Consider the following 26,597-nt stretch of genomic DNA (forward strand, 5'->3'; position numbering starts at 1 on the left):
TCCACCTTACATGTTTTCCTAGGCAATCAAAGCAGTCAGTACTTTTATGGGACGCTGATTAATTGAGCTCAGATACAGTATTTCTCCAAGACTCGATTCCAGAGTCCTTGCAGAGAACTGAACAAGCAAGCCAGAGAAGGACCCAAGAGCCCGTTACAGAGCTGGGGATGAAACACTGTGCTGACATCCAATTATTCGCTTCCAATGACTTGGAAAATGAGGGGCCATCGCATGCGGGCCATGTAGGTGGGGTGTGAGTTTCTAACAAAGGAGGACAGAGTACCAGACTCCTCACCGGAGCCCATTTGCATGGGTCAGAGCAGGATATCCCCATACCCACAAAGCAAGAACCATGCGGCTTTCTGCAAATGCTGAGCGCAATGAAGCAATTCAGCCTGTTTAACCAGTAGCTTTGGGGTTTTTCCCCCTTGCTCAGTAAAGTTGGCATCGCCCAGAAGGAAAAGGTCTTTCATTTTGTAAAATACTCTGTTTCTGCTCATCTACTCTCCTTCCCCAGACAATTCTCTTCCTGACAGAGTCAAACCTCCGGTGGCCTCCTTCCAGTCCTCCTGGTCAGAAGAGTTGTGTTCATCTAAATTGGGAGCAGGAGGATGATTTACACGACCCACCGCTGCTGTCCAGCACGGCTACTGGGGCTGCACACCGGGCACTCGCAGCTCACTGCGGGCAGTCAGTCCATAGAGCAAAACCGCTCACCAAAAAAAATTAATCGGATAACCTGAAGTATTAGATGAATTGAGGGAAAGTGTGATCCATTCACCGGCAAACTGTGAGCAATGTCAGCGGCAAAATTCTTTGAGTAAGCTATCCATCATGGATTATTCATTCATCTTGGATAGTTACGAGGAAAGATAGCATAAAGCTGAAAATGTTCCAGTGCCAATTATTTATTTAAGGGATATTCTCCTCTGCAGGCTCAAAGCACCTGAGCAACAGTGTTTATCCCACTTTCCTTGGGAAAGTCCGTGGCACTGCATATTGGCAGAAATAAAGAAAATCTAAGCCAGTGTTGAGGCTGAATTTCCCTTTGTTGAGTTTCATCACCTTTATTCTTAGCTCCACTGCTTTTGGTCCATTCCAAACAATATTTTTTCCCCTTCAGTGTTTACACCCTTTGGATATTACTAGACAGCTATTATGTTCCCCATTAGTCTTCTCTTAGCCTAGCTGTAAGTATTTACTTCTTTTAATCTTTCCCCATCAGCCAGTCCCTCCTGCCCCTTAATCATCTATGCTGTTCTTCTCTGAATTCCCTCCGATTTGTCTACATCACTCTTGTTTATGATTCCGAGATCTCATTTAGCATTCGATTTCTGCCAAAAATAAAATTGAGCTTGATTGTTTTCACTGATGACTGAAGGAGACATGAATTGTTGCTTGGAAAACAGTCCTTGAGACAGCAATATATGAAAGAGAAAAAATAAAGGCAGCTCCATCAGGCAGACACACAGATAATATCACGTAGGCCAGCTTTGACTAGATTGAATCTCAGAAGTGCGGCTGGTACGTGATGACAGTAATAGCCACCACTATTAGAGTGTTTAGCTTTTAAACAGAAATGTGAGTTATAACTCAGGCCACGGCATAAATCACAGGGCTATGAAAATCTCACAAACACATGCCTGCACAATAAACCAATATGAAATTCCTTGTCCTTGGTGAAAGTAGCAAAATTGCAACTTCCTTTGTGTAGGAAAACGTGTGTGTTCGAGTCGGATACAGCAATTTGGTTTCAGGCATGTCATTGAGACCTTCAGCTTGGAACGTCGTAATCTTTTTTTGGAAAGGAACATTTGAGTTGCCACATGGTCAGAAAAGAAAGTGGCAAGGGCAACGCCAGACTCCAGAACGATCTTAACCTAATGGAAGTGTCCAGCCTGGCCATCCCTGAGGCGAGCACTGGGACCTGTAGTCACTGTCCACAGTTTTCAGAGCTGCGTAGGGGAAGGTGTCTGCCTGAATCTGCATTTGGGTTTAGGAGCGGTGGGGTGGTGCTGCAGGGTCCTCTCATCGCTTCTGACCATCGGGCTACTTTATTTCTGTGTCCAAATGCTGATTTAGGGATCGGGTTTTGATAATCTGGACTATCAAATGCTGGCGCAAGGCTTCAGCCTGTAAATCTCCAGGAAATCTCCTCGTGGCTGACCTGCCGCATTGCACCGGCACCGCTCACCCCCAGCTGACCCTCAGCCACCCAGCGACTTGCACTGTCCCCTGGACTCTCTTCAGCCACTGCTGGGACGGTGCTGCTGCCACGCATGCTTGCCACGTTCGTGCTGTGCCGCTCCAGACTCAGCTGGGACCTCTCTTTCCACCTCGGCTGATTTCACACATTTCGTGTCAGAGTGATTGTAGGCAAATTAGAGAGAGGAGGCGACAAACGCATCCATCCACCCAGCGCCCAGAGCAATAGCTCCTGCAGGCTGCGTGCACGGGCCAAAGAGCGCAGCCACCACATCTCCTCTCCTGGTGTTTGCTCCCTCTGGGTCACTGGGGGGTTGATTCACACCCACTGCAGGAGAAGCTGAGCCTGGGATGGCAATGCTCTTAAAACTTGCATTTTCAAAAACGTTTGCTTTCGGGACACTGATGCTCTGCAGCCCTGATGAACCCCTGACGAGGTCTGAGGGACATCAGTAGGTGACAACACCACCCGTTTAGAGAGAAAAACCTGCAACACCAGCATTTTGCATCAAGGGCAGGAGCATTTTGCTCCACTGGAAATTCACTGCGTGTGTCCGTGCCCACCCCTGGAGGGTGACAGCGTGTGGATACAGGCAGATGGAAGTGAGCAGCGGCGACCCATCCTGCATCCCGGTGGGAGGAGGACCTGGGCTGCAGCCCAGCAGAGCAGGGGCCGCAGGAGTCGGGCTGCCGGTTGGGAACGCCGGCCCCACACTGGAGCACAGGATAATCCCCCAGATCCGAGATCCAAATAAGCCCACAAATTAAAAAAGGAGTTAGGAGCTGGTTTCCCCTGGGAAGAATCTACCTTCCAGTGAGACCCTGCAAAGAATATACTGTATCTCAGGGGGATTTCCATTTAAATGCTCTTTGGCAAAATGCCCTTAAAAAGCTGCTGACGCCTCGTGGAAAGCTTTGAAAAACATGCTAATTAATTAGAAACAATGCAGCATCTCTATCGGCCATAGGAACCCCTATGTTTCCCTCCCTCACATTCCCCGTCACCACCAGAGACATTTGCATGAGAAGGGCAGCTTTGTTTCTCTGGACTCTCATCTGCTGTTCCTGCTGCTTATTCCTCCACCTGAAGTCAGGCTCCAATGTGTGGGACCCACCAAGGCATCTCCACAGCAGCCCCCCCCTCCCTGGGCCGTGGGGCACAGGCAACCAGGGTTCACAGGGAAGAGCCAGTTTGACAGCACTGAGCAGGGCTTGGGACAGCGAGTACATGTAACCCCCGGCCACCGGGACCAATTAGGGAAGGGGGAATTCATTAGCATTATTATATGCACCGCGTGTGCTGCACTAGCATCCCAAAGCTCCCGTCAAGATCAGGTATCCTGTATGCTGGGAATGTATAAAATTGCTGTAAAACATGGTCCTTGCTTCTGTAAATTCAAATTTACAGCAGGCTTCCCTAAAAGATGGAGTATTTCAGCAAGTAGCAAGAACCCCTTATTTCTCTTTGCTGTTGGGGGCTTACAGCCACCTCCCACTGCCGCTCTGACCCCCACCAAGGGCTGCCTTAAAACGTGAGTGTCAGCTCTGAAAATGACCGCCTGCACCATGAAAAAAACCATGGCACTCCTTGTGGCTTCATTTCTATTTTGTTTGTTTTGCTGCTGTAGAATGGGGCGGGGGGGAGACGGCGGGATTTCATCGCTTATCGCAGGCAACAGTGACCTTTCGGTTGGTGATGAAATATCACTGAACTACCCCAGCAGGCAGTAAAAGTAATGCTGAAAGTGTCAAAGAGCAACTTTCTGCTCCTCGGACGATCTTGCAAGGACTGATTATCCCTCCTAGTGAGAGGGAGCAGGGAGGGGAAGGGGGAGATGACACTGGCATTAAACATAACAGAAATGCCTTAATTCAGGGTGACTGTGCCCCGGCAATCCCTCTGCTCCCTGCATGCTGGCATCAGAGCCCTTCTTCGCTCAGGGTTTTGGAGAGAGTGTGTCCACTGCCCCATGAGCCACCGTTTGAAACCTAAATAATTCATCAAGGTAGGGATGTGCGGGAGACTCTGGGTTTACTCAGGAGCAGTTGGATATTTTCCTATTGCTCAGAGGGAGAGCGACAAAGCGATGAAAGGGGAGGAACGCTATAAATGGAGACAGTGGCACAGCTGAGCTGCGCTGCTGGGACGTGGAGCATTCCCACCCGACCAGGGGAAAGCAAGCAAGCAAACACAGCAACTACAAGCCGACAACAAAGCAGAGGGATGGCAGCAGCTACAGTCCTCGAGTTGGCATCGATCAACCAACCTTGGCAGAAACGTCCCTGCTGCAGGTGCGGTGACATGTGTGTCTGCATATGGGGAGCGGGGATGTGCCTGAGACATTCAGTACCCAGGTCAGGAGAGGTTTTAAGAGGAAACAACCCCATGAATGCTTACTTCCCCAAGCCTAAATTCCTCCTTTTTCCTCGACAGGCAAGACCAACACGGCTCTTTGCATTGCTTTGCATCGGAACAAGGGATTAAATGTCCGCACTGACTCAATGCACACTGGAACACTTCCAGAAAGTCAGCAAATTTGTGCTCCCTCTCCCTTTAAATGCTTTGGCTTCCTGCAGGAAAATGAAATCCATTAACAAGTTCCACCCCTGCTCCAAATTCAAGGCTAGAACTGTCAATGCTTTAGGAACGAGCTAAATGGGAGGATTTCCATAACAATCAACAGCTACAGCATTAATCTATAGTCATATTAACCTGGGATGACAAGGACACGTCTGTCTGTTCTCTCTAATGTAATCTACCATTATACTCGGACTCCATTGAAGTCTGCTTTGTACCATGCATTTGGCTGTAAGCAGCTAATCTCTCTGGCTTTAAGCACAGCTTAGAAAAGAGAGAGGGGGAGACAGACAGAGAAGAGTGATTAATATGCGCATGTGTGTGTGCTTAGCATGTGTTTGCTGCTAATGTATGTGTGAGCATGTGTATGTGCACCAGTCACTCCGGGGCTACGCGCTCGCGCGTGCGAGTGTGCTGCATGGACGTACTGATGCTCGCATTGTGTCTTTGCGAGGTGTCAAAACGCACCTAGCAAACGGAGAGAAACAGGCAGAAATTTCAGTGGGAAGATCAGGGCTCTGAACAAAAGTGTGGCCGTGAACGTGAGGCATGCACGTTGGCGTGTTTAGCGTATGTGAGCGTGGTTTGCACGTGTCTTCAGTCCGCCCGTCTCATGGCAGTGTGCACTCCCGTGCTGGTGGGGAAGGTACGTTTGCTTTCCGTCCCTGAAGATCTGCCGGTGGGGGGATGCTCCCGTGCCAGGTCCCTGCAGGCAGCGCCAGTGACGAGCCCCGTGGTGCCAGGGCAGCTCAGCAGGACAGTGAAGGTGGCTGGCCCCCCTGGCGCTTTACACCATCCGGCGGCACGTCCTCTGCGGGGGTGTGCAGCCCTGACTGCCTCTTCTCTTTCTCTCATTTTGCTTTATTAATCTTCCTTGAAGAGGTGCCTTCTCCGAGTGTGCAAGATGCTCTGAGCCTGCTTTTGGATTAGGAGGCGATTACAGAGCTGCAGCAGCATGCACCGGGATGCCCCGCACCAAATAAGCTTATGGGGTGAATCACATTCCCAGCACCGACTCCAGCCACTTCAGAAGATGCCGTGATATCAGCTCCCACCTTCTGCGAGGAGCCCATTCCCAGGCAGGGGTTAGAGCCTCCGCGGCTGCTGCGTGGCTGTCCGCAGGTGCACTGCGTTGCCTGCTTTGCCACCTTTTCTTTTTTGTCGTTGGAGAGCAGGAAGCAAATTGCTCGGTGGCAAACTCATCCCGCGTGCTCACCGTAGGGCTGGTTACGGTTTCCCCGCTCCTGCGGCCGCTGGGAGCCAGCGGCCCCATCCCACCCCTGGGAGGTAAATCTCACATGACTTCTGCAGGTTCGCCAGGCAGAGAGCAAACGTGCCTGGGAGCTTGTGGGACCCTGCCTTTGCTCTGGCCATCCCTGGGGAGGTGTGCAGAGAGTTCTCAAATCATCCCACAGAGCGATAGCAAGGCAGGGAGAACGACAAGAAAAACCCAGACCAAACCATGTTCCTCTGCCCTGTCTGCTTGTCCGGTGACGGCCCGAGCTGGGTGGGGAGCCGTGGCTGTCGGCGCGCTCCCCAGGCTCCTGGCAGATTTCCTCCCTGCCCAGATCACCCCGACTCATTTCAGGTTTGAAGAGCTGCAACAAGTTGCAACCCAGTTCCGCCTTCGCTTTGGTCTGTCCCCGAGGAGAGCGGAGCAAGGCTGGACCCTGGTGCCAGCCCGGCAGGGTGGGAGCTGGGGGTGCTCCTCCCGCAGCCCGGCTGTTTGCGGTGCAGCCCCTTCCCGGAGCGCAGCATCTCCGCTGTACCTGCTCTGGGCGAACAGCCATTAACCCCTTCTCCCAAGCAATCGGCTGCTGAGACTGTCCAGGAGACACTGGCAGGAGCCCTCTGAGGACTGTAAACGCTGCAGGGTCTGGCGTTACGCCCAACCTGTCCCAAGACGCTGATAAATTCTCTGTTACCATCATCCTGTACTCGCACCTCAGGTTTCAGAGCTGAAAAGTGCCGCTTCGGCCGTTCTGGGTATTACTGCAAATAGGAAGCTGGGGGTGGGAGTGCAAACTAACGGGTTGTAAAGGTTCAGAGAAGATAAGCATTGGAAAATGTACTCTTCCACTCCTGGCACAGGCAAAACCTGCCACAGACCTGTGCTGCTGCCGCCACCATCCCCAGTTTCTTTGTACCCCGACTCCCCGCATCCAGTCCTCACAAGTTCCCTCATTTCTGGCTCGCTCTTTTAAGAAAATTTCCGATCCAGTCCATGATTTCTGTGTTACTGTTTAGTCATATTGTAAAGGGGGTGGAAATCGGAAACTCTGATTCACCAGGATCTTTGCACAGAAACTTTACACACTGGAACAATTAATTATCCATTAAAACCTTTGTCTGTGTGCATCTTATTGTTCCAGACTCTTATTGAAGCCACTCAGCAAAACAATCAGTCTGCCAGCATTCGAGTGCGGTTAATCAACTAACAAGCTTATAAATACGATAGATACAGCAACAGGTTGCTCTCCGAGAGCGCGGCTGCCGCAGGGTCTCAAGCCACTTCAGAAAATGTCGAATCAGCCATGGCTCTCACCACTCAGCGGGTCGGTGAAGCGTCGGCTTTCCTTCCTACAGCTGGGAAGCTGGGCGAGACCACGGTGTTCGGAGATGTGCCATTAAAACGCTTCCTCCTCCGAGCTCCGAGCATCCCGGCTGCAAAGCGTGATGGAGGAGACGTGGGTGCCCAGGTCACTCCGGGCAGATGGGGAGAGCAGCCTGCCCCGACACGGAGGATGCTTCGGGGCGATACAACGGTACGAGGCAGATTTAATGGGGCAAAGCTCTGCTGAGGGACCGGGAAAATTTCAACTTTTTTGAGGTTAGAGGTGACTCTTGTGTCTTGGAAAGTTGTTTCCGCGTCTGCTGGGTGGGCAAAGTCTGGGAAAGTGGTGTTTTAAGGGAAGCAGGTGGAGGCATGAGATCTTTGAGGATATGTTTAATGATAGAAATTTTCTCTCTGTTGTATTTAGGCCATAATTACAGAGGCCATCAAGGTATTTATTTCCTGACGATTAATGGCAGGCCAAGGAGAAAACTCTCTCATCAACGCTGTTACAAGTTTCAATTATTTTTGAAATTATGTTTATGTTTTCTTTGCAGCTTTCAGGAACTGCGTGTGGTCACACGCACACAGCCTCTCGAGCACCCTTTGCTGTTCGCATGAGGACAGAGAAGGTCAGGAGACAAAGCCACAGAAGTTGGAGAGCTTGGGCTAAGATCAGAGCAGATGAAGAGCAAAATATTTAATTGTAAGAGTGGATGAAGAGGCCTTTAAGTGACCATCAGCCAAACTGAGCTTTCATTGCAGTTTTTTTAGTCATGTTTCTAATTGCCCTTACCGTGCCAATTGCCTTATGGCCTTCATGTGCCTGTGGACCACTTTTCTGCCCTGACTGGGACGTGGGTGAGTGTGTCCCATGATGGGCAAAGGCTGCTGGAAAAAGGGCTCCGCTCCCATACCTGTATAACACAGAAATGGCCACGAGTTCCTTGAAGGCTCTGGGCCGACAGGATGGTCAAGGAAAGTCTGAACAGTGACAAATGAGAGATAAATACCCAGAAAGCACCCTCAGGCTTAGGCTCCCAAAACCAAAACTTTTTCCTTGCATTTTTGCCACAAACTCCCCAGCCTCTGCAGCACTCAGAGAGCAGCAGAGATAAGAGCATCTGTCAACTTGAAGAGACTCAAACAAGATAAGCATCTCGCTTTGAACTAGCAGATAAATGTACAAGCTTGGAAGAATATATCACCAGAGCATCTGAGCAAGCCTGGCCCCAAGCCTGGGCATACAGACGTCTCTTTGGAGAAGCGTACATGGGCTGTCCCGCAGCGTCCTGCGCAGATGACCGGTGCAAGTCGTCTTCCCTTGTGCTGCACCATCCTTCCCACCCCTTCCCCTTGATGGGGTGGGGGGCGCAGCTCTGAGCACGACAGGGGTGTCACGGGTCTCCCCACTTGCCCCGTCCCGTCCCTCCTCTGGCTATCGCCTCCCTCCCCTCATCCATCACGTGCTCTGTGTGTAAAAGGCGAAAGTCATATTTAAGAGAAAAAGAAAACTACAGTGCCGATATAATTTATGTACTTCTCTGTTTGGAGCTGCTCGGTCTGGGACTTCATTGGCCAGAAGAAGCACTAATCCTGCAGCAGAAGGGTCTGCCACCCTCCATCCATCTCCTTTTGACAGCCGCTGGGAAAAAAAAAACCCTGCAAAAAATCCCTCCTTTTGCCCTGCATGACGGCAGAGGGGGAGACTTGGTGCGGCGAGGGGTGGGCTGCTGAGACCCCAAGCAAGGCATGGGAATGCAACATGGACAGAGAGGGAAGAATTGGCATTCCCTTGTGCTCCTCTGCCCTCCAGCCCCGGCACAGTCATGGTCCATCACCTCTGCACCGGCTCCTTCAGCTGAGGGGGGATTTCTGTGCTGGAGGCGGGTTTGCAGGTCTTGCTAGCTGTATAAATGAGCAAATAAAATGAACATTAACAACTTCAGCGCAGTTATTGCAGTTTCCTGTCCCAGATAATTACCGTGATTTGAGTGTAGCAATGGTTATTTGCTGTGTTTATACAGCAGAAAAGGTGAGTGGCACCGCGCAGTCAAAAATTATTGCCGGGATATAAAAATGTCTTCAGCTATTAAAGCAATGACATTTCTGTTTAAGTTTGCCATTCTGCCCAGGGCAGAGGGAAGGCTTTGGGGTTTTAGCTCCACAAGTCCCCTCTCACCCGGGTGGTTCAGCCCCCAGCCCCAGGGACGGTGACTCCTGTCCCCGGGTCCCCGAGGCCAGAGCACACAGACCTGCAAGGGGCTCGCTGGCAGAGGCTGGAATAGATTTGCTGACTCTGGGAGCATTTTGTGTCCATGTTTCAGCTCTGTTCATTAATGAGGGGAGAAACACTTCTCCCTGATCTGCCCTCCCCCCATTTCCAGGCCAGGTGTAGACATGATTTATTGCATTGTTTAGTCATTATTCTCAGTTACCCAATTATGTTTTTTAAAGTTAAAAATGCAAGAACTTTGTTGTGGCTGCATCTGGGGATTCTGCAGCATCTGGAAGATGGTAAGAAAAAAAAAAACCAGAGGAAACCAAGAACAACACCACCAGCAGCTTCTTGTGTGCTACCTTTCAGCGTATCTCACCACTGGATCGCAGTCGGGGGGATGATAGTGCTCCCCTTGCCTTGACCCCACGCATTTCCCCGGCGGGTGCCAGGAGCCCGGGCTGGCGGCAGTCTGCAGTGAGGCTGCGAGAATCTGGTGCATTTGGTACTACTTAGCAAAAAGCTTCTGTTACTGCATTAAGCCAGAATAATCACCAGGGAGATTTCAGCACGAGACAGATAACACTTCAGCTCTGCTGACTCTAACACTTCCCAGCGCTAACTTTTCTAACTCTGCCATAGTGGGTCATAGACACTGAGTTTTACCTGCAAGGATGGCTTACTTTGGGATGGCTGAAGACAGTAGAGCCTCCAGCTTCCCACCGTGTCCCTCACTTCACAGAGCACAGAGGCCTCTGTGTGCCTCCCGCCCGGGCTGCACTCCGTGGGTTCTCACCAGGATGCGAGTGCCTCATCCTGCTGTGCAGGGGATGCCTGGAGAACCAGCTCGGTGTGCTCACTGCAGAAGGTTTTGTTTTCTCCCATGGTAAAAGCACTGGGAGCTCTGGGTCTGCTTGCCTGGGAGGTGGAATTACAGAACAGATTAAAACAGATCCCTAAAGTCTGTCCAGCTGGGAGAAAGACTGGTCGCTTTAACTAGCAATGGTAAGGATGTTGGCACTTAGAGCCTACACTTCATGTTTAAAATCCAGCAGAGAAAGGAACAGATAAAACTATTGCAAGCGTGCGCTGTGGGTCAGAGGCTGACACCAGCACTTCGGAGGTACCTGAAGGCCCTGGACCTGCATCTCAGCCCCAGTGGTGCTGGTGAGCATCGCCCTGGCTGTCCCACAGATGCTTTGGGCACAGAGCCGGGGGGGTCAGACGAGCTGGACCGGCCAAGCAGATGCAGAGCAGAAGAGCCGCCCAGAGCTGCCCGCGCTGCGGCTCACCTGCCAGGCTGCCCATCTCTGCCTGCTTCTGCCTGCAATGCCGCTCGCACAGACTGATGGATGAGGGGATCTCTATATCCTGCTTTTAAAAGAAGCTGAATTAATTAAAGATGCACAGGCGATGGTAAGATGGTCTGGAGGGGAGAATAATGGAACTGATTTGCTCATGTTGGTATTTTTGCCTCTAATCTTCCCACATGAAGCACGTTGCATTCTTGCTGCTCAGGCGTTCCTTGGGCGCAGGATTATTTTTGCCTGTTTGCTGACGCACAGATTTCTCCCTGCTCGTTTCCAGGTCAGGTCCCAGCACACGACAGAGCTCTCCACCCCTTCCCTGCGCTTTCGCCTTCCCAGCCCAGTCCCTACCTGCCTCCTCTTCTGATTTTTCCCCCTCTGCTCCCCCTCAGCGTGATGGCAAACATTCGGAGGGCTGCCAGGGGAGCGGGAGCCCAGGCCAGCTGGCTCCCACCGCCTCGGCCACCTTCTCCGACAGCCCTGCATTAGTTAGTGTCCAGACTCCTGGTGCTTTCCATGCCAGCAATCAGGTGAAACGCGGGCTGCTGCTAATGCCAGGGGGTTTCGACAGGGTTCCTTGCCAGGGTGAGGTTCTGGTTAAATAGCATCTTAGATTAACATGTTTGAGGTGGCATGGAAATGTGGTTTTTTTTTCCAGTTCTGTGCCTCCCTCAGCTCTCAGCATGCTCTGCTTCCCTTGTCATCACCCTGGTGAGCTGAAAATGTCACCCCTGCCACCGAAAACACGTGTGTCTGCAGAGCCAAATGAAGCACCTAATTAGGAAGGAAAAAAGATGTTTTTTTCCTGCCCAACCACATCATACCCCCAGAAGCTGGCAATTGATCACCTCTGTCGATATGTGCAGAGACCAGCGTCTTGCTTCACAGCCTCTTTACAATTGTAAATGGGCAAAAACTAAATAAAAGGCCCCTAAATCATCTAAATTAAAGCTCTGAGGATAGTGCAGTGCCACAATCTCATAGCAAATGGTCACAATACCACAGCTTTTTTTTCAGCCCTGATGCTGAATTTTGGCAGGGACCCATTTCTCTTGGGTTAGCTGGGGAAGGGAGTGGGGTCTGGGGAGCTGCAGAATCTCCTTGGACATTGTACCCTGGTGGCTTAACAGCGGAGGAGGCTGGTGGAAGCCTGAGCCGGGTTCAACGTTGTCCTTGTCACACTCCGAGTGGCAGGAATCTCCTGGCCTTGTCTCATTTGGTGAGCCACAACAAGGTCCTTCACCTGCCTGCTCTTCTCTGCCTGCATTCGCCTGCCACTAGCGATTGCAATAGAGCTGAGCTTTTTTCTCTTGGTGCATTGGACATCCTTTACTCTGCAGAAGGGTGAAATACTCTTGCTGTAACCCGCACTACGCTGAAATGGCCCTGTGGCAGGGTGTGTGTCTGTCTGTCTGTCTGTGTCCTTTTGCTTTACGTGCGGCTGCTCCTGCGAGATGAGCACGAGCCAACCGGCAGCTTCGAGCCAGCTCCCCCATGTACCCAGGCGACGAGCTGGTGAGCACCAGGTCATACATGGGAAGAAAAGACATGGCAAAACAATGGACTCTGCAAATGGTCCCCTGGAGATACAACCGTCAGAAGAACAGTCAGCTCCAGGGAACCACAGTCAGCAGCCTCCCTTTGTGGCTGTCTTTTCCTTCCAGCGTCCCAGACCCATGCCTCCTCTGGCAGCGAGGTGAGAAATAATTTCAAGGGGCAGCAGCTAATGTCAAATCTAACCCTCCTTTAAACATATTTCAAATCCAGGAATATTTATTTCCCTCCTTTTTCCCTCTCTGAGGGACAAGCTGTACCCACTTCTGAACGTACACGCAGACTTTGTGAATGGCAGCAGAAACTTTGACCCTAAACTGAAAATATTCCCATCTATGCAATCCACAGCTCCCCCAAGGAACTGATGCAACCATTTCTTACTCATTCCCCAATTACCTTATTACTCCTGCAAGAGCTGGAAAGCCTGTCCTTTCAGGAACATTGGCCAATCTCCATCCTGAGGGAAAGTCCTAAGGGAATTCTCAGTGTCAGGCATTTTCCCTCAATTTGGTAATTCTCTACTAAATGGGGTTTCTTTCAGGTGCTATTTATGCAGGAACAAAAATGTTCATTATGCTGATCACTGAGATGAGAGATAAAATATTACCTAGGGAAGACAGATTTTGAAATGACATATCAGATGTTCAAGCTCACGTTTCTGCAGAGAAATGGGGACCGTGCACACATAACACGCATGGAGGTGGCAACACCTCTGAAACCAATTTCTTCTGTCTTTCCCTGGTAAGACACGCTTCTGCACCAAGTGCCAGTTCACAAACCAAAAAAATTTAAAATACCTCCAGCTTTGACTGTTTTTTGCTTAATTTGTAATACAGGGTTTGATTTATTAGGTACCGAGCCATTGGCCGTGCTGAACTGCAGGGAGATGTAGCTGCCCTGGAGGTCTCCTGGCCAGGAAGAGCCTCTGCGAGCGGGCGGAGGGAGGCGCGGGGGGACAAGGGTTTTGCAGTTGCCCAAGAACATCTGATGACACGAAGTGAGAAAAGAGAGGGGTTGCTCAAGGGGCTTGGAGAGGAGTGGTGAAATTAAATCCAGCAAAAGCAAATTAGGAATGGATATCAGGGGGGAAAAAAAAAATCCTTCCAATGATTCTTGTTGAACTGGAATCGTTTCCCAAATGAATCGGGGACGAACTGTGCCATGGGCTTCCTTGGACAATAGGGAACAATTTAACAGTGGCTTCAGGCTTGCCTGGTTAAAGCCAAGAGACCCTGTGCCATTTGCAATCTGCAGGTCTCTTCAGGAAGAGGGTGGGATGGCTCTGGTGTCCCTGGGTCTGCCCCTGCCGGCACGGCACGGCTCGGCTCAGCTCGGCTCGACTCGTCTCAGCCCAGGGATGCTCAGAAGCAGCAGCAGGAGGACAGATCTCTCATGCCCTAAGATGCTAAAGCTGTTGGGGAGGCGTCCCCGGCACGCAGCCCCCTCCGGAGCCCAGCATCCAGCCAAAGCTACCCAACTCCCAACGTCTTTAAGGCATCGCTGCTTGGGATTTCAGGCTTCCAACACCGCAGCTACGATTCAGCAAGGGAGACTAGGGCTCACTGACTTTGCTAACATAGCAGTTTTGCTAGAGGGGGCACAAGACGGCCTTTACCAGGATGGGTGGACAGACAGACATGTAAGGGATTTTTTTTCCTTTTCTTGTGCTGCTCTGAGTTTTGAAGGCCTCTTCCCTGCACAGCACGACTGCAACAGAGCAGCCCCAGGAGGTAGCCACGGCTGGTCACAGCCCCGGGGCCAAGGAAAAGCTCTGCCTATATCCACCCAGCCGGAGCACAGAAAGCCCTGGACTTTTCCAGCTTTCCTCAGGCTTGTCCCCCCACCCCTTCTGTTTTTGAGGAAAAAGAGGCGGGTGAAAGGAGAAATGCTTTAAAAAAAAAAGACAAGGAAATGAGGTGGGAGGAAAATAGAAGCCAGTCACTTGTCAGGAGAAATCCAAAATAAATGGGACGCCATCCAGACTCTTCAAACCAGAAACGTGACCTAATTTTCCTTTCCAGCAACATGCAGGCTGCCTCCCCGCAGCAAGAGCTCTCTGCTCAGCAGCGACTGCCCAGCCACCGCTCCCAGGACCCCCTGGCTGCCACAAGCCCGATTCTGCACCCTGCAGCACCCAGCAGCCGTGTGCGTGGGCAACCTGCAGCAGAGCAGCTCCCAGTGCCCAGGCAGAGCACAGCCAAATGCCACCGTAGCCAACAGGGCAGCAAAACAAATAAATTAAAAAAAAAAAAATAGATTGAACTATGCCGAGTCCCTTCATGGCAAATACAGGGGAAGGAGCGGCCGAGAGTCACAGGTGAATGATTTCGGCTGTCGGCTCTGCTGATGGGGGTGCAGAGGGAGAGCAAAGAGGAGACGATTTCCCCGTCACCTCGGGACTGCCTGTTCTTGGCATCTGAATACGGGAGCTAACAGGGCCGCCGTGACCCTGCTGCCGGCAGGTGAGAGGGAGTTTGGCAAAGGGAGTGAGTTTGGCAAAGGGCTCCTCCCACTCCCACAGAAAGACAGCATGTGGAATAGCTGTGCTTTATTTTTCTTAAGAACAAAAAGTGCAAATAGTAATTGTATTGCATTGTGCAAATAGCAGAACAAACAAAATCCTCAACTTGATAGGAGTACGGGTTGTTGTAACTAGGAAAAAAAATGATCAAAAACATGTCACACAGGAAAAAGGGTTTCCATTCACAAAGAAATCATTATGGTTAATTTAATTCATTGTAGCATTTAATATAGAAAAGCTTTTCTACAGAGACTGGGAAAAAAGCCAACATTTATATATAAATGGGTTTTATTTTAAAAGCTAATGCAGTGGGCAGGATGCTTCAGGGTTATTTTCTCTCCCTCTTTCTTTCAGCGCATTTGCAAAGCTGGTATTGTATTCAAAAAACAAGGAATTTGCTGCTATCTAAAGTTTACAAATTGCTTTTTTTCAAAAGCACAATTTCATATTCCTTAGAAATGTAAATGATGGGGTTTTTATCTCCTTGCTTTCCTTTCTTTCTATTTTTTTAAAGTTACTTATATTAGTATCCAAGGCACTGATTTGCAGAATGGGCTTTAAATATCCTCCCACTGTAATCAGCGCAGACATCGGCTGCCATTCATGTGAATGCCTGACAGCACCAGCTCTTAAAAAGAGATGCATTTTCCGAAATGGCTGAAACGCAGTTAACCTGAGCATGTTCCTGGAGTGCGCCGGAGAAGGGCATTTGCCATCAGAGAGTTATAACAAGAATCAGCTGTATTTGTGCAAGGGACAGATGGTTAGTGAATAACTGGTCTGATCAAATACCTTCAGCCATAAAATTGCAGGGGAAGGAAACAGATGCTATTACCCACTTGTGCCTTGCCGTGTGCCGGACGGGCAGATACCTCCAGTGCTGTAAATGCTTAGGCATGTGCTTGGGCTTACCCCTCTGAGTAGCGCCTTTGATTCGCACGCAGAAAACAGCAAGTGCTGGGAACTGGGGTCAGGTCGCGCAGGTTTCATCCATCAAACGCACAGGCAGAGCCTCCCCCCCTGCACTGCCTGCCATCCCCATGGCTCGGCCGCCCCGGCGCTGCCTCGGAGGCTCTGTGCCCCCAGCAGTCCTTGGCCGAGCCTCTCCAGCGGCTGTGGAGCTGGCGGTCAGCGCATGGTCTAATTGCTGCTTCGTGGTCAACCTCAGATGTGGACCTCTGTTTGAGGTGGAGCTGGGCTGGAAAGCCTTGCTGAGCTGGCTCTGCTCTCTCACACCGGAGAAGCACGGGGTGAAGCCCTCCCGAGCGGCAGCTCCTCCATGTCCCCAGGCAGTCGTCTCTGTGCTGTGCTAGCCTTCTTGGTACAAAGCTTTTCCCAGTTTCTACCCGGGTTTTCCCTTGCTGCCATTTAAGCCCATTATTTCCAGGTCCGTAATGGTTAGAACAATTTACTCCCTCTCTTTTTCAGCCTCCTTTTATGTATTTGAAGACCACCATCTCATCTCCCCTCAGACCTCTCCTCTCTAGACTAAATAGACCCAAATCTTTCAGCACAGGTCATGTTTCTGAGACCTCCCGATGGCTCTTGCTGCTCCCTCCTTGACACTGCCTGCATCCTCCTCACCCCAGCAGGCAACTGGCACAGGTGGCAACTCAGCCCTTAAAGGTCCTTGCCACCTCTGCATCTCCTGCCAGGGCAGGATCCCAGTTGGAACTTTATTTTCCTTCCCTTCCTCTAAGATATTCCATTAGGGGATGTCAAACTATTCACAAATATCAACAAATGCAGCCACATCACATCTGTGAAGCAGGGAAAATTACCCCACTGAGGAAGCAGCTCAGCAGAAAACCAAGCAACAGCAAGGTGAAACAGCTTGACCAAGGTCACCTAGAAGTGGGGAATGCCAGCCAGTGTGCTCCTAAAAAACCCCACGCTTTTATATATACCTCTAATCATCCCTTTGCAGAAATAAGTATTTCCTTTGTAAAATGCCAACTGCTATTAAATCCCTCCCTGGACTTCTTAGCCCTGAAATTGCGTATGTTACCCTCTACTGGTGCTTGGGGCTTTGTTCTGGTTGTATCAGCTGGCAAGACAATTCTCCTCATTTGGAAGCATTTGCATAAAGCCAGCGTTGATTGCTGATGAGTTTAGTCTCCACTGCAACTCTGACTTGAGCACCTGTTCTTCAGGCCTGGGCTTGTGTCTGCTGCAGTCAAAGGGAGCTTGGCCATTAACTTCAAAGCACGCAGGATAGGGCCTTCTATCAAAGCAAATGAAATGCAAAGTTTGGAAAGCATGCTGGAACCGCTACATTTTTACCCAGATCCCTGATTTATTACCCCCAATGTCTGTAACTGTTCAGGACCAGAGTTCCTGTTCAGACCTATACTTTCCTATGCCAGTAGCTTTGGCTTTTCAGCAAGAAAGCTTTCTCACTGGATTATGCAAATACACGGTGCATTGTCATTCTCTGTTTGCGTTAAGTTCACCTACCCTCTGGTTTGATTAATATACCCTCTCCCCCACATGCTTGCTCTAATATGTTTGTTTTAGGGATGGGCAAATGAGCTGGGAACAAGAAAAATGAAATTGAACCTTCACCCAAAACTTGAAGTGGGTGGTTTGGAAAAAAAAAAACACAACAGAATGAATAAGTCTTTGAACCACACAAATAGTTCCCTTGTTGGTGCAGGAGAGACAGTCTGGGCCCCAAAATGATGAAATACCATGTCCTTTTCTGTTTCCAGAAGCACTCCATTCGGCTCGCTGCAGCTCCTACCCCCAGGCCGGTCTCTTGCAGCGGGATCGGTGTTGGCAGAGGGGGATGTAACTGGCCCCGGATGCTGCCGGTGGTTCCAGCCCAAAGCGATGCACACCCGCTCTGAGCACGGTGCATGGGCTCCTGCTTCAGCTGCAGCGGCTGCCCCAGCCCCAGCCCTGGTTTCAGGGCACACACAGCCGGCGACGCAGGCTGCTCCTCCGGGTGTTGTAGCTCAGCTCAGGCAATGCCACGGAGAGCCCGGTCTCTTGGGACTGATGCCAGGCAATCCCAAGTACCCAAATCAGCTTGGAGAAACACCTCTGAAGCCCCGTGTAGCGCAGGACCGCAGAGAAGCAGAATGCTGCAGCAGGGACTGGGGGCTCCGGCGGGACCACGCCAGGATAGCCGGGTACTGATGCTGGCCCGGAGGCACCGCAGGATGGGCAGTTCGGGGTGCTGCAGAGCACAGCGGTCTTTTTTCCCAGAGCACGGCCGCCTTGCAAAGGCAGGCAGGCCTTGGGAGGAGACAGTGGTGCTTCACCACGAGCTGCAAAAGGCCGGTGCCTGGGCTGAAAACGCTGTGTCCCATCCGGGGCTGAGCACGGAGCCTGTGGCACGGGCCAGCGCCGTCCTGGCCGAAGCTGGGTGCTGCTGGGGGGATCGCGCCGGGATGCGTGTGCCGCGGGCGCCTGGCGGCTTGCCAAATCGCTGGTCACATCTCCCGTTTTAAATCGCACTGTGATTTGTTTGGAAGAACCTGTCAGAGGCTGGCAGGTTTCCCAACGCTGATGAAAGGAGCTAAGGATGTCTGAGAGCTTCACAAGGTGATACAGCCATTAAGGCATCATGACAGACTCAGCACAGAGGCACTAAAAACACACCAAGATTGGCAGCTCCGGTGCCTGAAACTAAACAAGAAATGCAAAATAAACTGAAGGGTGTGTGATGGTGTGTGTGAGCATGCTCGCGTGTGTGCGTGTGCATGCTTGGGAAGTCAGCATCCCTTCTCTTCTCACTTCCCCTGACAGCTCTGAACTTGAAGTAAGATGTAAGCAAACAGAAAGGGTGCAAGCTTTCGTTCGCAGTCCCGTTCATGAATTATAAAGGGCCATTCATAGACGCGCTTTTATTCTCTTTAAAATGAATTTTGCGCTGCTGAAAGATGGGCTGACAGCCGCGGAGATGGAAGCCCTCTGTTTATCCTCGGCGCAGGTACAGCCCAGGTGAAGGGGTTGCAAACTCCCCTCCGCACCTCCTGCCTGTCACAGCAGCAGCGTCCCCGGAGGGCACCAGCACCTGGCTGTGCCTTGGAACCCGAACCTGTCCACGCAGCGCAGGGGTGCAGGGTGCAGCGCAGGGAGTCAGGGTGCAGCACAGGGGTGCAGCTCAAGCTAGCTGCTTGGGAGATCTTTTCCCAGCCAACACGGGCAGCAGCAGCGGGCAAGACACAGGCTCAGGACCTTCGGTACACGTTACGAATGAGACATATGAGGTCTTCAGCCATCCACTGCTCTCCATGCTGGCTAGGCAGAGCCTCCCACCACACTCTTGTTTTGCTGTAAATGGCACCTCTGAAAACCTGAGGAAGGAGCAAAGCCCACAGGTTACTCTATTTCCTCTCATCACTTCTCAGATCTGCGCTCAAGAGGCATCTCTTGCAGCACAGAACAGAGCTTTGCTCCCTGGCCATTGTCGCTGCAGAGATACGAGATCCTCGGGGAGGCTGTGCGGGGTGAGGAGCATCCCGGCCCTGGAGAAGTCAGCAAGAGAGAGGAGCAAACAGAACGACTGGAGGTTTGGGGGAAATCCAGTGCTGCTGATCTCCAGCATCCCGAATGAGGCCACTATGACAGTGGCTTGGCAATTAGGTTGTTATTGTTTGTTTAAGGAGATAAATTAACCCCTTTTCTTTGCATTATGGCTTTCCACCCTGTAGAGAGGGCACTTAGCGTTTTGGCTTTTATCTGTACTTTTGCAGCCTAAACAATTCCTCGGGGTGGAAAGAAGTGGAGCCTATCTGGTCATCTTTCTTCTCCTGGGGAGCGAGATCTCAGAGAAGCACCAGGGATCCTGAGCATCAAGCTCACCTTCCTGTCCAGGCCCACACCAAGGCTGTCCAGGCGAGCAGCTCTGTCCCCAGCTCCAGGTCCCTGTGCCATGCTGCGGGTGATGGGCAATGCCTCCTCCTCCCTGTGCCCCCGTGGGGAGCAGGCACACGGAGGGGTCTGAGAGCTCATGCCACTTTTATACCTCGGCCAAACATCTCACTGCAGGCCATGTTTGTCATCGGAGCAGCTCATCCTTATTCACTTCAACAAAGTCTTTGCTTAAGCGATATCCTGCAATGGTGAACTTCCTATGTATTGCTAAAATACCAGGTCCTTCATCGGCCTGAAGTGGCTTCCCTTTTAATTTCATTGAGTGCTCCCTCACTGTTGAATTAGATGAAAAGTGAAGTGAAAACCCGCTGACGTCCTTAGCCTCATTTATCTTTTATACTTGCAGCACGTTCGCTCTTGTGCCTTCTCCCTTTGGGAGGTCTCTGCTTTTAACCTCTGCTGCTCTGGCTCCTGCACCTCTGGGCGGCCCTGGACTGCACCGTGAGCCGCCAGGCTGGGGTGAGCCCGTGGCATGTCAGCCTGAGAAATTAAAAGACGTTAGGCTGGGGTTTCCTGCAGCAGCCCGGGCAGCTGGGCTCCAGGCTGAGAGCTCCTGAAGAGCTCATCTCGGTGGCTCCTGGGAGACAGGGGGAAGAAATCCCACCTCCACAAAACAAACCAACCTGTTGCTCTCATGAGACTTTCGCCGTTCAAATGAATTGTGAATGCAGATCCTAACTGTTGCAGGTGGGGTTTGAATAAAAAATCTGCTCCTTGCCCTGCGTAGGGTCATGCTGGTAGAGCCCAGTGCTGGATCCGGAGCATCTCTCGGCTCACCCAGGCTTGGGGGATGCGTGCGGCTGGCCCTGCTTTCTCCGGGGACCCAGCCCAAGGCACACTGACCTGATGCTCTGATTAAATGGTTTGAAACATGTTTCCTGAGCCTCCTGCAAAGCGGTCGCTTCATGCGAGTGGAGACAGCAGGAAACACAGGGCAAGACGGTGGGAGCGATGCGGGGAGATGGGCGCAGGGCTTACAGGCAGGAAAGGGAAAAAAGAGGTTCCCACCCCCCCGTCTCCCTGCAGCCGGGGCCAGCTCCGGCTCTGCTTCCCCTGACCCATCCCAGGGCAGCCAATAAAGGGGGAATTACAGGGCTGAAGTGCCACACTAGGCAAAGAGGAAGCATTAGCTAAAGAGTCCTGGCCCCCACCCCCCAGCCATAATTAATAAACTCAAAGGAAATTAAACCACAAGAAGAAAAAAATCGAAACAACAAAACAAACAGAACCAACCCAAATTGTATCACGTGAGGCATGGGAGGAAGCAAGCACCGGCAGCCCAGCGAGACCGTCAGAGGTAATTGCAGTCACAGGGCGAGAGGCTAAAACAGCATGAAATGAATCAGTTTAACAGATATTAAATTTGCAAGCCCCGGGCGACAGGACTCCATTCAGTTTATTTGCATTAATCAGGTCAGGGGAGTAACCTTGGTTTTTTCTTCTAGGAGATATCATCAGCCTTTATTTGTTTCTCATGTGAAAGTATCACAATGGATAAACACAACCTGGGAGAGGGCTGTGAAGCCTGTGCCGCATCTCACCCTTGCTGGGAAGACCAGCTCAGCCTCTGCCTAACTAAGCCGTGCCTTGCTGGTGCCGTGGGCATGGTCTTGGCGTGGCCTCAGGAAGGTGGGTTGGCCACACTCCATTCCCTGGTAGACACCAAAGGACCATATTGTGGCAGAACCTCTTACAAAACCAGAGGAGACCGTAACTTTGAGTCTGAGTGAGTAAGCAGCCACTACACCTGCACACAAATAGCTTCTCGCCTGCTGATGCCTCTCAGGTCCTGCTCACTGCAGCGGGGCAGGAGTTGGCGTAAGGGGAGAAGTTTCTTCAGCCAAGTAAGTGCTTGGGCAGGAAAGCCCCCAAGGGCTTCCTGCAAAGTCAGGAACAACCGAGGCAGTATCAGTGCCATGGGAAATGACCACGTAAGCAAGTGACTCCATCGTTTATGCATAATTGTGCTTGTTGCAGTGTGTAGGGTAATGAGTCTGATGAGTCCCCATGCCTCTGGTACAGCCTGATGTGGAAGGGAAGAGAGCTAGTCCTTTCAAATGGTGCTCCAAGAGCATCAGCCTTTGCACCACGTCGAGGTTAGACTGTGTTGGGTCAGGGGGAGCACTGACAGTCGGATCTACACCTCATCAGCCACGTACAGCAGTCACAGGGTGATGATGGTTCTCTGGGACACGTGGACTGTAGTCAGCCTGTGCAAACAACAGCACCGGCAGGGCATGGGTATGGCAAAGCCCCACAGCGTCACGGGAGGGGCTGTCTGCCCCCCTCCCCAGCAATTCCTTTGCTCAGGGAGCCCATGCTCACCGGGTCGGCGTTTCACTGAGGTGTCCCCGTTGGGGATCCTGCAAGGACCATCTGTGCCGAGGCCATCAGGTGCAAGGTGTCCCGGCCTCAGCAGGCAGCTGTGGTGGAGCTGGGGAGGGGGCACATCCCGGCAGCTCCCTGGGGTACCCGAAGCTGCTCCTAAATGGTCAGAGGCAGAGTATTGACAGCTGCCAGGCTGCATTTGAAAGACAGCAGTCTTCCCATCCTTCTTTCACCTCCTAAAGCTAATGTTTCAGTTTGCAAGACAGGTCTCCTCCTAACCCACTGGCAGGCAGGCATGTCAGTGACCCATCCCCAGATGTGTCAAGATATGGCCTGTGGACACGGTCACGCACCTCCTTTTTCCCAGCTCCTCCAGACTGATGCTTGACACTTGCAGTAAGTTTTCCAGTGGCAGGCGGGCGGTTTGACCCTGTCCGTCCCCCACATACACGTTTTCATATAGAAACGCACAAGGCTGCGTTATATGTACATGCACGTGTGTGCATGTGCTGTCTGGGCATGCAGGGGAATTATACTTGATAGTATCTGAGATGCCCCAGTATTTCTCAGGAATACACTAAGGGTAAATTTAGCTCTGTGTGTGTGTGTGTACATGTGTCAGGGAGACAGACAGTATGTGATGGGGTACGCCTCCATGCTTATAGCCACTGCTTCATAAGCTGGTATGAAGTTGACAACTACCCTGAGGGGTATATCTGAAGAAATAAGAATATAATTTTCTGAGTGATATGGATGTGAGAGTCATAAAGAGGAGCTGAGGGCTCTGGCATACAGACCAAAACCAAAGGGAGCTCCACCGTACAGCGGTGGCAGGGAGGATGGATTTGTCACGTGTCATGTAAAAGTCCTCTTCCATGCAGCATTTGAAATGCCTGTCAGCCACACGCTGCTGGCCCTGCGGGTCCACCATGGAGATCATGCATGCTTATGAGTGGAAATGAGGATTGTGGGTCTGTTTTGGGATCTGGCTGCCCTTTTATGGGAGAGCAGTGCTGTCCGCACTCAGCCCTCCCCTGGACAGAGAGCAAGAAATGGGTTTCTCAGATGCGGCTGCTTCACATTTTTGCCCCTTTGCATGACCCACAGTAGCTGCCCCAGCCCTTAACCAGCAGGATGCTGGTGGGTATGGGTGGAGAACTGAAGCGGTGATGGGATAAGGAGCCCTTGAACAGCGAGGAACCCCTCTTCCCGCAGAGGTCCTCCAGCATCCAGATGCTGCATCCCCAGCCTGGCCACCAACACCGGCGAGGGTGAGTCCATCTGCAGTTTGCTTTTCAGTGCTGGGGGTATGGAGATGAAGGCAGGGCGCCTGTGTAATCAGGTAATAGCTCTTCCCACCCCCTTTGCACACCCCGCTCTGTGAGCAGGAGGCTGGGGATGGTGCGGGGACAAGGGAGCACTGGATCTGCCATCTCAGCTCCTCCACCCCGGCAGCTGCTTCCTCGCACTTCTGCCAGCTGCTGAGCTCCCTGCCGCAGAGCTTTGTCTCCAAACAGGGGATTATGATACATCTCATTTAGGCACTCCAGTATAATCTACTTGGCTTCTGCACATCAGTACATCCTGCGTTAGGTTCCCCACTCATTTTATTACAAACAGTCCTTTCTCCCACGCAGACTGTTATGGAGCTAGGAGGGCTGTTGTATTTGGATGGAAAAACATGGTGGCCTTAGTTTAGGCTGTCAGTGAAATGGGTTGGGGCTCATCATCACCTTTACCTGTACATTTAAGCAATAATGACTTGGTAAGTAGCTGGGTGCCTGGTCTGGAGGAGTGGAAGCCATAGGCACAGACAGTGGCCCAGCTGTGACCTAGCGAGGATGTTAGGAAGCAGGCTTGGACTGCTTTTTACACTAACGTACTTTTAACCACTGCTCCCACCTGAATATCACAAAATAACTGGTTGTCTCCTTCAAAGAAAAAGAAAGAAAGAAAGAAAAAAGATTCATTCTTCCCAGTTGCAAAGAAGGCTCTAGGGACTTAATCTAGATTTCCATTTGTACGTGCTATTATTTCACTCATTGCCTTCCATTTCCTACAACTGGATTGTAAGCTTCCCCGGTTTTAGTGACCTGGAATTGGCTGGCAATCTAAACCTTCCTGTGCCGCCAAGGGAAGTGTTCATCAGCACAGCACACAGCTGTTCTCCCTGGACATGGACTGTCGCTGCTGCCCAGCAGGGACAAATGTAAGCGCCTTGTCCAAACATGCCGAAGCATATGGAGCCCTGTGCTCAGTGACTTGTAGGTAACGCAGTGAGATGCATCCTGAGGTCTTCAGCAGTGCCCAGAACACCAAACTGGCACTTGGGTGAGAAATGCCTCCGGGGTGCTGAGCAAAGTGCCCACAGAGCTAGATGATGGATGACTATGCTTTGGAGGTGAGGAAAAAAACGTCCTGCAACAACTCATGTCCTCCAGAGCCTGGGAAGAACCTTCCTGACCTTATAACCTGCACAGGAAAATCTTCATCTGGTCAACCACAAGACATTTTCCACATGCCTCCAACAGCAAAGGAGAGGAAACCCCCAAGAAAGGTTTGCAGAGGGAAGATGACAGCGAAGCAGAGGTGGGGCTGGGCAGAAGGTGCAGCCGGGTGGGCAACCTGCTGCCCCTGGCCTCGGTGGCACCAGCTGGCTCGCTTCCCTCCACAGCCCTGCCTGCACAGCCTTGATGGCAACTCGGGGATGTAGCCTCAGCCAGCGTTTAAATACCTTGCAAGCTGAACAGGCACCTGCTGTTCAATTGATTCAGCCTAGGGGTTGGCTCAGAAAGGGATTCGCATGAAACCCTTGCAAGATGGATCGTTCCTGCAAAGTCTTATTTAAATCCAAACAAACAAAACAACCCTCCCTATTCAGGGCTGGTGATGCTTATTTATTTATCCCCTATGAAATGCATGCTTTTGGGACATATGTGTATGCACGTCTCTCTACACGAAAAGAAAGAATTCATGTTCCTAAACAGAAGCTGGTCTCTACAGAAAAGGGGTGCTTGTGATGGGCTATGCAAGTGGTCAAAGCCTGTGGCTTTGGTGGTGCTTTTTCCAATATGAGAGCTTAAAATAGCTCAAAAAGTGGGGAGACAGCATGCTAGTTTATATGTGGAGAAACTAAAACGCACAAACGTGAATGCTGTCTTCAAAGCATACCATGAGTCATGCTAGAGGGAAGAAGAGAAAACACAGTTGTGACTTCCAGTCCCCTACTCCAGGCTCTGAACTCCAGTTTCTAGCCTGGGTTCCCATGAAAAGAAGGCTTAGGCAATCATGCTCTCTGCCATGATACCATAATATCATCTACTGCCTCCCACCCTGTTTCTTTCCCCAGCAGTTTTGGAAGGTATTGGCCAATCTCCAAAAAAAAAAGGAAGAAAAAAGATGACAGAACCCCAAACTGCAGAAAATCAGTCTTCATCAGTTCCCGCAGACCTGTGGATTTCCTTCCAGTATCGAGTGTGCCTTTTCAAACAGGAGGAACCAAAACACTGCCTTGGTACCTGTGCTGGTTTTGGCTGGGGTAGAGTTAATTTTCTTCACAGTAGCTGGTATGGGGCTGTGTTTTGGATTTGTGCTGGAAACAGTGTTGGTAACACAGGGATGTTTTCGTTACTGCTGAGCAGTGCTGACACAGAGTCAAGACCTTTTCTGCTCCTCACCCCACCCTACCAGCGAGCAGGCTGGGGGTGCACGAGAAGTTGGGAGGGGACACAGCCGGGACAGCTGACCCCAACTGACCCAAGGGATATTCCACACCATATGACGTCATGCTCAGCATGTAAAGCTGGGGGAAGAAGAAGGAAGGGGGTGACGTTCGGTATGATGGCGTTTGTCTTCCCAAGTAATTGTTACGCATGACGGAGCCCTGCTGTCCTGGAGATGGCTGAACACCTGCCTGCCGATGGGAAGGAGTGAACGAATTCCTTGTTTTGCTTTGCTTGCGTGCGCGGCTTTTGCTTTACCTATTAAACTGTCTTTATCTCAACCCATGAGTTTTCTCACTTTTACCCTTCTGATTCTCTCCCCCATCCCACCGGGGGGGGAGGGAATGAGCGAGCGGCTGGGTGGTGGTTGGTTGCCGGCTGGGTTTAAACCACGATGGTACCAAAGCTAGTGGGTACCAGTATCGCAGATACTGCATTTATGCAATTATCAGGATCTCTGGCACTTTATACAAAATTGAAATTACACCCAGATGGCAACATCATCTGCACATCCCAGGTCAAGCTGTGGGAACTGCAGGGTCTCCCAGCTAACACATATTTGACTTAGTGCGTTTTCCACTATGAGGAGAACCTATTCTCATTGATGCCAGTGGAAATCGGAGGAACATCTTCCAGAAGAGAGCACGATCCAGGAGAATCATAGAATCATAGAATGGTTTGGGTTGGAAGGGACCTCTAAAAGTCATCTAGTCCAAACCCCCTGCC

The sequence above is a fragment of the Aptenodytes forsteri genome, unplaced genomic scaffold (assembly GCF_000699145.1).
Source record: "Aptenodytes forsteri isolate BGI_AS27 unplaced genomic scaffold, ASM69914v1 Scaffold72, whole genome shotgun sequence".
NCBI classification, from domain to species: Eukaryota; Metazoa; Chordata; class Aves; order Sphenisciformes; family Spheniscidae; genus Aptenodytes; species Aptenodytes forsteri.